The sequence below is a fragment of the Nicotiana tabacum genome, chromosome 1 (genome assembly GCF_000715075.1).
Source record: "Nicotiana tabacum cultivar K326 chromosome 1, ASM71507v2, whole genome shotgun sequence".
In the NCBI taxonomy this organism is placed as follows: domain Eukaryota; kingdom Viridiplantae; phylum Streptophyta; class Magnoliopsida; order Solanales; family Solanaceae; genus Nicotiana; species Nicotiana tabacum.
In genome coordinates, this window is record NC_134080.1 from 167837900 (window position 1) to 167852784 (window position 14885).

The window sequence follows — 14885 nt, forward strand, 5'->3', positions numbered from 1 at the left end:
TTGTATATAAACTGTGCCGAAACCCTTCTCTTCTTACCTCCGGGGATGTGCTTACTGGTTGAGACTCCCTATTCTGTTAGTGTCATACCCTGAATAAAAGAGGCTCGGAAAGTTTCTAAGCCGGCTGGCCTTTTGGTTCCCGGAAAGGAGCTCCTTCCTCAGCTCGAGTTGTCCGCTCGGGTACACTGTCTAGAACACCGACCCAGGTTTTTGAACCTAGTATAACAAAGCCACATGTCGGATCCCTAGTAGGAACGTTTATTTGCATCATGTGCATTTGACTTAGGGGACTCAACATAGGGGTTGGGTCCGTCTAGGACAAGCAACCTGAAAATAATAGACAATCTTTCGGCATCCTATGTGCTACATGTTGTATTTAGTCAAGGGCGAATGGGTCATTTGGTCATTTCCAGCATGGTGTTATTTTAATCAAAGCATGGGGAACATTTGTGGAATCCAAGGAGCCTTGGAATTCCCTATGTCCCCCACGCTTCATTTTGGGAAAAGCACCTAGGGAACATTTGTGGAATCCAAGAAGTCTTGGAATTCCCTATGTCCCCCACGCTTCACATGTTGGGAAAAGCGCACGGGGAACATTTGCGAAATCCAAGATGTCTTGGACATCCTTATGTTTCCCATGCCACATTTCTGAAAATAATAATAAATATAAAAAATAAAAAAACAAAGCATGGAAATTCAAAAGATTTTGTATGTCTTCGTCATTTTCCACAAATTAAAAAAAAAACTTGAAAAAAATGAGAAAATAACAGTGTAGAGATATAACTACTTATTTTTAAAAATAAAAAAAAACGAATGTCCGAGTGGTATCGAAACTCTGCCGAAATTTTGAAAATGAAAAAATGTCTTATTAGTTTGTTATATTAAAAGCAAAGGAAAAATAGAAAAAAATCATCATTGTTCTTTCAAAAAAGAAATAGAAAAAAAACATATCCTATTTGAGGGCGGATGAAACTTTTTAGGAAGTGCGTCTCCTATCGGTGAAACTTTTTAGGAAGTGCGTCTCCTACTGGTACAATGGATTTAGGAAGTGCGTCTCCTATGGTGAAACTGAACTTTAGGAAGTGCGTCTCCTACGGTGAAACATATCTTAGGAAGTGCGTCTCCTATTGGGTGAAATCAACTTAGGAAGTGCGTCTCCTATGGGTACACTGAACTTAGGAAGTGCGTCTCCTATTGTAAAACTGAACTTTAGGAAGTGCGTCTCCTATTGGGTAAAACTAAAACAATCTTAGGAGGAAATGCATCTCCTATGGGTAAAGACGTGGAATGTATGCCTCTGTTATCTGGGCGGGCTCCCAACTTCAATACTTGAAACGTAAAGACTGAATGTATGCCTCTATTATCTGGGCGGGCTCCCAATTTCAACACTTAAAAATAAAGACTGAATGTATGCCTCTGTTATCTGGGCGGGCTCCCAATTTCAACACTTGAAAATAAAGACTGAATTTATGCCTCTGTTATCTGGGCGGGCTCCCAACTTCAACACTTGAAAATAAAGACTGAAACCAACATATCCTATTTGAGGGCGGATGAACCCAACATATCCTATTTGAGGGCGGATGAACCCAACATATCCTATTTGAGGGCGGATGAACCCAACATATCCTATTTGAGGGCGGATGAACCCAACATATCCTATTTGAGGGCGGATGAACCCAACATATCCTATTTGAGGGCGGATGAACCCAACATATCCTATTTGAGGGCGGATGAACCCAACATATCCTATTTGAGGGCGGATGAACCCAACAGATCCTATTTGAGGGCGGATTAACCCAACAGATCCTATTTGAGGGCGGATGAACCCGACAGATCCTATTTGAGGGCGGATGAACCCGACATATCCTATTTGAGGGCGGATGAACCCAACATATCCTATTTGAGGGCGGATGAACCCAACAGATCCTATTTGAGGGCGGATGAACCCGACAGATCCTATTTGAGGGCGGATGAACCCGACATATCCTATTTGAGGGCGGATGAACCCGACATATCCTATTTGAGGGCGGATGAACCCGACATATCCTATTTGAGGGCGGATGAACCCAACATATCCTATTTGAGGGCGGATGAACCCAACAGATCCTATTTGAGGGCGGATGAACCCAACAGATCCTATTTGAGGGCGGATGAACCCAACAGATCCTATTTGAGGGCGGATTAACCCGACAGATCCTATTTGAGGGCGGATGAACCCAACATATCCTATTTGAGGGCGGATGAACCCAACAGATCCTATTTGAGGGCGGATGAACCCAACATATCCTATTTGAGGGCGGATGAACCCAACAGATCCTATTTGAGGGCGGATGAACCCAACATATCCTATTTGAGGGCGGATTAACCCAACAGATCCTATTTGAGGGCGGATGAACCCAACAGATCCTATTTGAGGGCGGATTAACCCAACATATCCTATTTGAGGGCGGATGAACCCAAAATGTCTTTAAGACTTGAAAATGTCTTACCTCGAATACTTGCTGGGGATTGGGATGAATTTTCCTTTTCTACCTTCCCCATTTTTTATTATTATTCTTTTTTTTTATTCCTTTTTGTTTTTGTTTTGTTTTTGCATAGCTTCTTCCTTCAAAGACTACCTCCCTTGATTTACTTACCTGTTGGGGGGTAAAATGTTATCAGCTGGGGGTACCTGACTTCCAGAAAATTTTCTAAATGGAAGGAAAATTTTCTGCCCCAGTTTGATGATATCCTTTGTGGCATGCGTTTCTGCCTCAATGCCATTTCCCTTACCTGTTTCAAATCAAACGAAATTGTTAGTTTAAAACATGGTGGTTGGTTGTGATACTCCTGCTGGGATGGTTTTCCCTTTCTCCCTCCTTGCTCTGTGTTGCACAACTTGTTGGGGATGATATTATGTGCTGGGGATAATCCCTTCCTGCTGGGGGATATCCCTCTTCTTTTGTGGCATAGCTTGGAAACTGGCATATCCCCGACCTTTTAGTCTAGTATGGATTTCGCCAAATCATGCTCACTGCTCTCCTTGATTTGTTCACGGGCCTTGTCTTTGAGGTTTATAACCTTGGTTTCGGCAAGGATATCCCTCTTGACGCTCGTCAATCCTTTTGTCAATTCCCTTTTGCTGGGGATATCTTTTTTGACACTGGCCTCGCGCTTGTTCCTCGCTGACTATACCATTTGGATATACTAGTCAGATCTCATCTTGGAAAGCTGATGGCATATTTTGAAGTCATTTCATACTTGTTCTGACCGGACAGACTCTATTGGGGAAATTTTTTATGAAAGGAGAAAGATAACAGAAACAAACTAAAAGACAAAGGAAACGATGACTCTTTTACAAAAGAAACTATAAATAAAAACCCTATCAAATGCAGATACCGACTCTAATGGACATGACATGCATATGGGGCCTATCCTTTACCGTCAATCATCTTTCAAGATCCTCAATTGGTGATTCCCCATCTGATTCTTAATCTTATTCGACTTGCAATGCCCGAAGGGTTTTCACTATCAAGTCTCTCTCATTTTTGGCTTTTCTCTCAGCTTTCATCGCCTTATGGTGCCCGTGAAGGTTTTCACCGATAAGACTCTCTCATTTGTAACACTTTTCAGCTGGGGATTTGGAGTGTCACCGGTATGACTCTTTCTGCTGGAGATTAGAGTCCTTTCTGCTGTGGAACAGAATGTTATGTTCGCCGGTAAGACAACATTTGTCTGACTTGGCATCTTTTGAAGACTGATCGGAAGGTCTTTCTTTGGACCGTAATGTGGGTTTTGGATAGGGCTAGAAAGAAAAAGGTATTAAAGGCTCAAAAATACATTAATTTTGGGTTATTAATTACAACCTTCGGAATTAGATTTATTTACAACAAACGCAACTTTTGCCCCAGTTTCTTGCTTGGGGATATTTTAATTGATTTTTTCATTTTTCTTTCCAAACTATGACCGAGCCGTGAAGCGCCTACGTATCCTCTTTGAGGAATCAGGTCAAACGTAGTTCCCAATTCCTCTTTTTCATTTGGTTCCTTTTTTTTCTTTGTTATCAATTTTCTTTTCTTTTCTTTCGTTTTGTTGTTTTCTTTTCTTTCTTTTTTTTCTTTAGTTTACCTGCCGCGCTTGCGTATTCTATTCGTTGCTACTAATTCCGAACGAGGGGTATGAAAGGAAAATAAATAAGGCTCAAAAGGGGTTAACGAAGGATAAAGTGTTTGGGTAGCAGAACAAAATGCCTTCGTCATTCCAGTCTTCAAAACATGCCTAGTGCAAACAACACAATTTAAATTTGTAGTCTCTTCTGATGGTGCTGGTCTTGACAATTATATTCAACATCTGTTTGTTCATTTGTCACTTCTAAAGCACCGTTGGGCGACACTCTCATTCTCATTATTATGAACGACCCTCATGCCAATTTAGGCGAATCTTTCTTTAACGGTTTTCTTTGTGTTTAACTTGCCCCAGTTCCACATGACTCGAGCTCTGAATAATCTCAAACCGTCCTTATTTTCTTTAAATGGTCTGATCGCCTTTCTAGGGTTTTATGATTAACTTTAAAGACTAGGCCCAAAGTGTGTGCGCATGTCATGTCCCTAGAATCGGCATTGAACGAAATGATAAAAGGACTAAACAAAAGACGACTGGAACTAACAAAAGACCGACTTTGTATTAGACTACCGGCGAAATGGTTTGAATAATAAAACAAACAAAACAACCAGAATAAAATCCTAACACAAATTGGACAAAATTTAAACAAACTGTTATGACAAAATGGAAAGATAAGAAGGTTTGACACAGGACAAAATCCCAATTACAACCTTAATAATCCGAACAACAGAAATGACCACAAAATAAGCCACCACAAGCTTCTCTCTTGCTGACCAAGGAAACGAAGCGTCCTCCCACTTTAGCAAAAACTGGCATCTTAGCCACTGAGCTTTGCATCAGTATTGTCGAGACCATTACCAGTTTCAACCTCATCAACCTCCGTCGGCAAGTTCTCGAGGGGGTTCGAGTGCTCCATGTCACTGTTATTGATCACAATCCGCCCTTCTTGGATCATTCTTTCTATTTCTCTTTTCAAATCCCGACAGCTTTCAACATTGTGCCCCTGGACATTGGAATGGTATTCACACCTTTTAGAAGGGTCAAAGCTTCTTGCACGTGGGTCCACACGATTTGGAGGAATAGGTGCAATCATGTCATGATTCTTTAATTTCTCAAATAAGCTTTCATAGGACTCTCCTATTGGTGTAAAATTATCTTTCAACCTTTGTTCCCCTTTATACCACTGGCTTGGCTGTGGGTTATAGGGCACCTGAAAATTTTGTGGAGACTTCTGGAGATTTTGTGATACTCGTGCTCGCCTCCTGGGGTGTTTTGGTGGCTGGACAACATACTGAGGTGGAGCGACAGAGTATTGAGCGTCCTGAGGTGGATAATACTGCTCAGGGGAGCCATAGAAAATTTGAGGAGGCTGCTCATACCCTCGAGATGTTCTCCTGGGACCTCTTCTAGACCCTGATGTCATCATGATTTCTTCAATCTCCTCATTTGTGCCGCTAAGATTATCTGGCTCAACCCGGACAGCCTGAGTTGCGGCCTTAAGAACAGCTTGACTTATAATTTTGCCTGTCTTAAGACCATTCTCTACCATTTCTCCAATTTTGATTGCTTCCGAGAAGGTTTTGCCAACTGCGGACACCATGTTTTGAAAGTAATCTGGCTCTTGCGCTTGAAGGAAGACAGTAATTAGCTCGTGGTCATCCATGGGTGGCTTAACTCGAGCTGCTTGCTCTCTCCATTTTATGGCATATTCCCTGAAACTTTCACTTGGTTTCTTCTCCAGGTTTGAAAGGGAAATGCGGTCTGGGGGAATGTCGATGTTGTATTGGAACTGTCTGACAAAGGCCTGTGCCATGTCATCCCAGACATACCAGCGAGACGTGTCTTGATCCATAAACCATTCGGAGGCTACTCCCGTAAGGCTTTCCACAAAATAAGCCATCAACAATTTTTCATTTCTTCCTGCCCCTCTCAGTTGATTGCAATACCTTTTCAGGTGGACTATGGGATCTCCATGTCCATCGTACTTTTCAAATTTTGGAGTCTTGAAACCAGGCGGCAAGTGGACATCGGGGAATATACATAGATCTTTGAAGGCAACACTCTTTTGGCCTGCCAACCCTTGCATGTTTTCCAACCATTGTTCTAAGCTTTTCACTCTTCGGGTCATTTCTTCCTGTACCATCTTTCGGGCAGGCTTCTCAGTTTTTGCAGCAAGATCAAACGAGTACGAGTGGTACTCAGGAGAGTGGTACTGCTCTTGTTGTGTCGCAAATTGTGACTCATGACGAGGAACCTTCCCACTCTGAGTCTCTGGAGCACTTGTAACAGCTTTGACGTTAGTTGTCATTTTCTTTGAGGCACAAACCAACCACCTCAACTTTCTTCACAATTCAAAACCAAATATGTTAGAATGGACTCAGTCGGTCCTTATTATTATCAATATATATATATATATATATATATATATATATATATATATATATATATATATTATTTTTTTTTTACCTTTGTTTTTCTTTTTCTTTTTTTTTCTCTCTTTTTTATCATTTTTTTGTGTGTGTGGTCGAATCTTATGGAGATTGCCTACGTATCATGACCCCGCATGAATCAGACCTTGCGTAGTTCGGACCAATAAAAGATAAACAATAATAAACACACATTTTTTTTTGGAATTTCCAACTTTCAAATTAAAACAAACTTGATTGCAAAAGTTTAAAAACTAACTAACAGACTTTTGACAAGAGACAACAAACGGACTCGAAACTCAAAATAATTCGCATACTCTAATCAACAATTACAAACTCAAAAACGAACGGCCAGTTCCTTTCCCCGTTTGCCAAATGCAACCAAACGGTTATTCTTTGCAAATGTGGCCCCTTCCAAATTTCATATAAATTTTGAGGCCGGGGAGGATTATTTTATGACACTTTACAAATTTGTCCATTCTTTTACGAAAATAACCTTTGACAATTGAAGGATACTCTAAGGCTATTTTGGCAAGAACGGTTTAAGACGCGGCCGAAGCTGGCTCGGCTTATTATGACAAAAGACGGTATTCACATGACCGCTGACTCTTTGATTTTTTTTCTTTTCAAATTACAATAAAAGACTTGGCGTTGTAAACACGACCCTTCAGCGCCTCGGGGACGAAGATTTATAAGGCTGTGTGGGTCAACTTAGACCAAAAATTTTAAACATGACCCGAAGGTGGCTATTTATGCAAAGTCAGCCTTCCGGCGTCCCTTTCGGGAATATTCGGCTATTTATGACAAAACAGCATCACCTGACTTATTTATGACTCTTTTGTCGTTTTTCAAATTAGAAAACTCAATATTGCAAGCACGGCCTTTCAACGTCCCGGGGACGAAGATTTTTAAGGCTGTGTAGGTCAACTGGACCAAATCTTTTAAAAAAAAAATGACCCAAAAGTGGCTGTTTATGCAAAGTCAGCCTTCCGGCGTCCCTTTCGGGAACATTCGGCTATGTCTTGATAAAACAGCGTCACCCGACTTCTTTATGACAAAAATTAAAATTTGACATATATATATTTTTTATGATTATTATTTGTTTGTTTTTGGCTTTTTAGCAAAACGGTGGGGTTGGACCCGATGAGGGTTGCCTACGTATCTCACATCCGGTGAGAATCAAACCCGCGTAGTTCGGGCGAATAAACTATTTTTGAGAGGACCCTTTTCCATTTTCTATATTTTTTTTGTTTTTATTATTTTTCCCACAACAATCAAATAGACTATTATTTTTCATTCATAACAAACAAACAAATTAACGAAAAACATAAAACATTCCTTCTTCTTTGAGGAGGTGGGGTTGGACCCGATGAGGGTTGCCTACGTATCTCACATCCGGTGAGAATCAAACCCGCGTAGTTCGGTAAATGAACTACTTTAAAAGAAGAAAGGAAGCATTTTTTGATTGATTTTCTTTTTACAAGAAACACTTCTAAGATATATTTTTGAATTTTCATTTGCTCTTTTTTTCCTTCTAAAGAAGAAGAAGAAAATATTTTTTGGAATTTTACCTTTAATAAAAGAAATGCTTCTAACATGTTTTTTGAATTTTGAATTTTCTTTTCAGTTTTTGAAAGAAGAATCAAAATATTTTCGGATTTGTTTTTTTTTATATTATATATATATATATATGTATATATATTTAAATATATATACATATATATATATATATAATATAAAAAAAAACAAATCCGAAAATATTTTGATTCTTCTTTCAAAAACTGAAAAGAAAATTCAAAATTCAAAAAACATGTTAGAAGCATTTCTTTTATTAAAGGTAAAATTCCAAAAAATATTTTCTTCTTCTTCTTTAGAAGGAAAAAAAGAGCAAATGAAAATTCAAAAATATATCTTAGAAGTGTTTCTTGTAAAAAGAAAATCAATCAAAAAATGCTTCCTTTCTTCTTTTAAAGTAGTTCATTTACCGAACTACGCGGGTTTGATTCTCACCGGATGTGAGATACGTAGGCAACCCTCATCGGGTCCAACCCCACCTCCTCAAAGAAGAAGGAATGTTTTATGTTTTTCGTTAATTTGTTTGTTTGTTATGAATGAAAAATAATAGTCTATTTGATTGTTGTGGGAAAAATAATAAAAACAAAAAATATAGAAAATGGAAAAGGGTCCTCTCAAAAATAGTTTATTCGCCCGAACTACGCGGGTTTGATTCTCACCGGATGTGAGATACGTAGGCAACCCTCATCGGGTCCAACCCCACCGTTTTGCTAAAAAGCCAAAAACAAACAAATAATAATCATAAAAAATATATATATGTCAAATTTTAATTTTTGTCATAAAGAAGTCGGGTGACGCTGTTTTATCAAGACATAGCCGAATGTTCCCGAAAGGGACGCCGGAAGGCTGACTTTGCATAAACAGCCACTTTTGGGTCATTTTTTTTAAAAGATTTGGTCCAGTTGACCTACACAGCCTTAAAAATCTTCGTCCCCGGGACGTTGAAAGGCCGTGCTTGCAATATTGAGTTTTCTAATTTGAAAAACGACAAAAGAGTCATAAATAAGTCAGGTGATGCTGTTTTGTCATAAATAGCCGAATATTCCCAAAAGGGACGCCGGAAGGCTGACTTTGCATAAATAGCCACCTTCGGGTCATGTTTAAAATTTTTGGTCTAAGTTGACCCACACAGCCTTATAAATCTTCGTCCCCGAGGCGCTGAAGGGTCGTGTTTACAACGCCAAGTCTTTTATTGTAATTTGAAAAGAAAAAAATCAAAGAGTCAGCGGTCATGTGAATACCGTCTTTTGTCATAATAAGCCGAGCCAGCTTCGGCCGCGTCTTAAACCGTTCTTGCCAAAATAGCCTTAGAGTATCCTTCAATTGTCAAAGGTTATTTTCGTAAAAGAATGGACAAATTTGTAAAGTGTCATAAAATAATCCTCCCCGGCCTCAAAATTTATATGAAATTTGGAAGGGGCCACATTTGCAAAGAATAACCGTTTGGTTGCATTTGGCAAACGGGGAAAGGAACTGGCCGTTCGTTTTTGAGTTTGTAATTGTTGATTAGAGTATGCGAATTATTTTGAGTTTCGAGTCCGTTTGTTGTCTCTTGTCAAAAGTCTGTTAGTTAGTTTTTAAACTTTTGCAATCAAGTTTGTTTTAATTTGAAAGTTGGAAATTCCAAAAAAAATGTGTGTTTATTATTGTTTATCTTTTATTGGTCCGAACTACGCAAGGTCTGATTCATGCGGGGTCATGATACGTAGGCAATCTCCATAAGATTCGACCACACACACAAAAAAAATGATAAAAAAGAGAAAAAAAAGAAAAAGAAAAACAAAGGTAAAAAAATAATATATATATATATATATATATATATATATATATATATATATATATATATATATATATATATATATATATATATATATATATATATATTGATAATAATAAGGACCGACTGAGTCCATTCTAACATATTTGGTTTTGAATTGTGAAGAAAGTTGAGGTGGTTGGTTTGTGCCTCAAAGAAAATGACAACTAACGTCAAAGCTGTTACAAGTGCTCCAGAGACTCAGAGTGGGAAGGTTCCTCGTCATGAGTCACAATTTGCGACACAACAAGAGCAGTACCACTCTCCTGAGTACCACTCGTACTCGTTTGATCTTGCTGCAAAAACTGAGAAGCCTGCCCGAAAGATGGTACAGGAAGAAATGACCCGAAGAGTGAAAAGCTTAGAACAATGGTTGGAAAACATGCAAGGGTTGGCAGGCCAAAAGAGTGTTGCCTTCAAAGATCTATGTATATTCCCCGATGTCCACTTGCCGCCTGGTTTCAAGACTCCAAAATTTGAAAAGTACGATGGACATGGAGATCCCATAGTCCACCTGAAAAGGTATTGCAATCAACTGAGAGGGGCAGGAAGAAATGAAAAATTGTTGATGGCTTATTTTGTGGAAAGCCTTACGGGAGTAGCCTCCGAATGGTTTATGGATCAAGACACGTCTCGCTGGTATGTCTGGGATGACATGGCACAGGCCTTTGTCAGACAGTTCCAATACAACATCGACATTCCCCCAGACCGCATTTCCCTTTCAAACCTGGAGAAGAAACCAAGTGAAAGTTTCAGGGAATATGCCATAAAATGGAGAGAGCAAGCAGCTCGAGTTAAGCCACCCATGGATGACCACGAGCTAATTACTGTCTTCCTTCAAGCGCAAGAGCCAGATTACTTTCAAAACATGGTGTCCGCAGTTGGCAAAACCTTCTCGGAAGCAATCAAAATTGGAGAAATGGTAGAGAATGGTCTTAAGACAGGCAAAATTATAAGTCAAGCTGTTCTTAAGGCCGCAACTCAGGCTGTCCGGGTTGAGCCAGATAATCTTAGCGGCACAAATGAGGAGATTGAAGAAATCATGATGACATCAGGGTCTAGAAGAGGTCCCAGGAGAACATCTCGAGGGTATGAGCAGCCTCCTCAAATTTTCTATGGCTCCCCTGAGCAGTATTATCCACCTCAGGACGCTCAATACTCTGTCGCTCCACCTCAGTATGTTGTCCAGCCACCAAAACACCCCAGGAGGCGAGCACGAGTATCACAAAATCTCCAGAAGTCTCCACAAAATTTTCAGGTGCCCTATAACCCACAGCCAAGCCAGTGGTATAAAGGGGAACAAAGGTTGAAAGATAATTTTACACCAATAGGAGAGTCCTATGAAAGCTTATTTGAGAAATTAAAGAATCATGACATGATTGCACCTATTCCTCCAAATCGTGTGGACCCACGTGCAAGAAGCTTTGACCCTTCTAAAAGGTGTGAATACCATTCCAATGTCCAGGGGCACAATGTTGAAAGCTGTCGGGATTTGAAAAGAGAAATAGAAAGAATGATCCAAGAAGGGCGGATTGTGATCAATAACAGTGACATGGAGCACTCGAACCCCCTCGAGAACTTGCCGACGGAGGTTGATGAGGTTGAAACTGGTAATGGTCTCGACAATACTGATGCAAAGCTCAGTGGCTAAGATGCCAGTTTTTGCTAAAGTGGGAGGACGCTTCGTTTCCTTGGTCAGCAAGAGAGAAGCTTGTGGTGGCTTATTTTGTGGTCATTTCTGTTGTTCGGATTATTAAGGTTGTAATTGGGATTTTGTCCTGTGTCAAACCTTCTTATCTTTCCATTTTGTCATAACAGTTTGTTTAAATTTTGTCCAATTTGTGTTAGGATTTTATTCTGGTTGTTTTGTTTGTTTTATTATTCAAACCATTTCGCCGGTAGTCTAATACAAAGTCGGTCTTTTGTTAGTTCCAGTCGTCTTTTGTTTAGTCCTTTTATCATTTCGTTCAATGCCGATTCTAGGGACATGACATGCGCACACACTTTGGGCCTAGTCTTTAAAGTTAATCATAAAACCCTAGAAAGGCGATCAGACCATTTAAAGAAAATAAGGACGGTTTGAGATTATTCAGAGCTCGAGTCATGTGGAACTGGGGCAAGTTAAACACAAAGAAAACCGTTAAAGAAAGATTCGCCTAAATTGGCATGAGGGTCGTTCATAATAATGAGAATGAGAGTGTCGCCCAACGGTGCTTTAGAAGTGACAAATGAACAAACAGATGTTGAATATAATTGTCAAGACCAGCACCATCAGAAGAGACTACAAATTTAAATTGTGTTGTTTGCACTAGGCATGTTTTGAAGACTGGAATGACGAAGGCATTTTGTTCTGCTACCCAAACACTTTATCCTTCGTTAACCCCTTTTGAGCCTTATTTATTTTCCTTTCATACCCCTCGTTCGGAATTAGTAGCAACGAATAGAATACGCAAGCACGGCAGGTAAACTAAAGAAAAAAAAGAAAGAAAAGAAAACAACAAAACGAAAGAAAAGAAAAGAAAATTGATAACAAAGAAAAAAAAGGAACCAAATGAAAAAGAGGAATTGGGAACTACGTTTGACCTGATTCCTCAAAGAGGATACGTAGGCGCTTCACGGCTCGGTCATAGTTTGGAAAGAAAAATGAAAAAATCAATTAAAATATCCCCAAGCAAGAAACTGGGGCAAAAGTTGCGTTTGTTGTAAATAAATCTAATTCCGAAGGTTGTAATTAATAACCCAAAATTAATGTATTTTTGAGCCTTTAATACCTTTTTCTTTCTAGCCCTATCCAAAACCCACATTACGGTCCAAAGAAAGACCTTCCGATCAGTCTTCAAAAGATGCCAAGTCAGACAAATGTTGTCTTACCGGCGAACATAACATTCTGTTCCACAGCAGAAAGGACTCTAATCTCCAGCAGAAAGAGTCATACCGGTGACACTCCAAATCCCCAGCTGAAAAGTGTTACAAATGAGAGAGTCTTATCGGTGAAAACCTTCACGGGCACCATAAGGCGATGAAAGCTGAGAGAAAAGCCAAAAATGAGAGAGACTTGATAGTGAAAACCCTTCGGGCATTGCAAGTCGAATAAGATTAAGAATCAGATGGGGAATCACCAATTGAGGATCTTGAAAGATGATTGACGGTAAAGGATAGGCCCCATATGCATGTCATGTCCATTAGAGTCGGTATCTGCATTTGATAGGGTTTTTATTTATAGTTTCTTTTGTAAAAGAGTCATCGTTTCCTTTGTCTTTTAGTTTGTTTCTGTTATCTTTCTCCTTTCATAAAAAATTTCCCCAATAGAGTCTGTCCGGTCAGAACAAGTATGAAATGACTTCAAAATATGCCATCAGCTTTCCAAGATGAGATCTGACTAGTATATCCAAATGGTATAGTCAGCGAGGAACAAGCGCGAGGCCAGTGTCAAAAAAGATATCCCCAGCAAAAGGGAATTGACAAAAGGATTGACGAGCGTCAAGAGGGATATCCTTGCCGAAACCAAGGTTATAAACCTCAAAGACAAGGCCCGTGAACAAATCAAGGAGAGCAGTGAGCATGATTTGGCGAAATCCATACTAGACTAAAAGGTCGGGGATATGCCAGTTTCCAAGCTATGCCACAAAAGAAGAGGGATATCCCCCAGCAGGAAGGGATTATCCCCAGCACATAATATCATCCCCAACAAGTTGTGCAACACAGAGCAAGGAGGGAGAAAGGGAAAACCATCCCAGCAGGAGTATCACAACCAACCACCATGTTTTAAACTAACAATTTCGTTTGATTTGAAACAGGTAAGGGAAATGGCATTGAGGCAGAAACGCATGCCACAAAGGATATCATCAAACTGGGGCAGAAAATTTTCCTTCCATTTAGAAAATTTTCTGGAAGTCAGGTACCCCCAGCTGATAACATTTTACCCCCCAACAGGTAAGTAAATCAAGGGAGGTAGTCTTTGAAGGAAGAAGCTATGCAAAAACAAAACAAAAACAAAAAGGAATAAAAAAAAAGAATAATAATAAAAAATGGGGAAGGTAGAAAAGGAAAATTCATCCCAATCCCCAGCAAGTATTCGAGGTAAGACATTTTCAAGTCTTAAAGACATTTTGGGTTCATCCGCCCTCAAATAGGATATGTTGGGTTAATCCGCCCTCAAATAGGATCTGTTGGGTTCATCCGCCCTCAAATAGGATCTGTTGGGTTAATCCGCCCTCAAATAGGATATGTTGGGTTCATCCGCCCTCAAATAGGATCTGTTGGGTTCATCCGCCCTCAAATAGGATATGTTGGGTTCATCCGCCCTCAAATAGGATCTGTTGGGTTCATCCGCCCTCAAATAGGATATGTTGGGTTCATCCGCCCTCAAATAGGATCTGTCGGGTTAATCCGCCCTCAAATAGGATCTGTTGGGTTCATCCGCCCTCAAATAGGATCTGTTGGGTTCATCCGCCCTCAAATAGGATCTGTTGGGTTCATCCGCCCTCAAATAGGATATGTTGGGTTCATCCGCCCTCAAATAGGATATGTCGGGTTCATCCGCCCTCAAATAGGATATGTCGGGTTCATCCGCCCTCAAATAGGATATGTCGGGTTCATCCGCCCTCAAATAGGATCTGTCGGGTTCATCCGCCCTCAAATAGGATCTGTTGGGTTCATCCGCCCTCAAATAGGATATGTTGGGTTCATCCGCCCTCAAATAGGATATGTCGGGTTCATCCGCCCTCAAATAGGATCTGTCGGGTTCATCCGCCCTCAAATAGGATCTGTTGGGTTAATCCGCCCTCAAATAGGATCTGTTGGGTTCATCCGCCCTCAAATAGGATATGTTGGGTTCATCCGCCCTCAAATAGGATATGTTGGGTTCATCCGCCCTCAAATAGGATATGTTGGGTTCATCCGCCCTCAAATAGGATATGTTGGGTTCATCCGCCCTCAAATAGGATATGTTGGGTTCATCCGCCCTC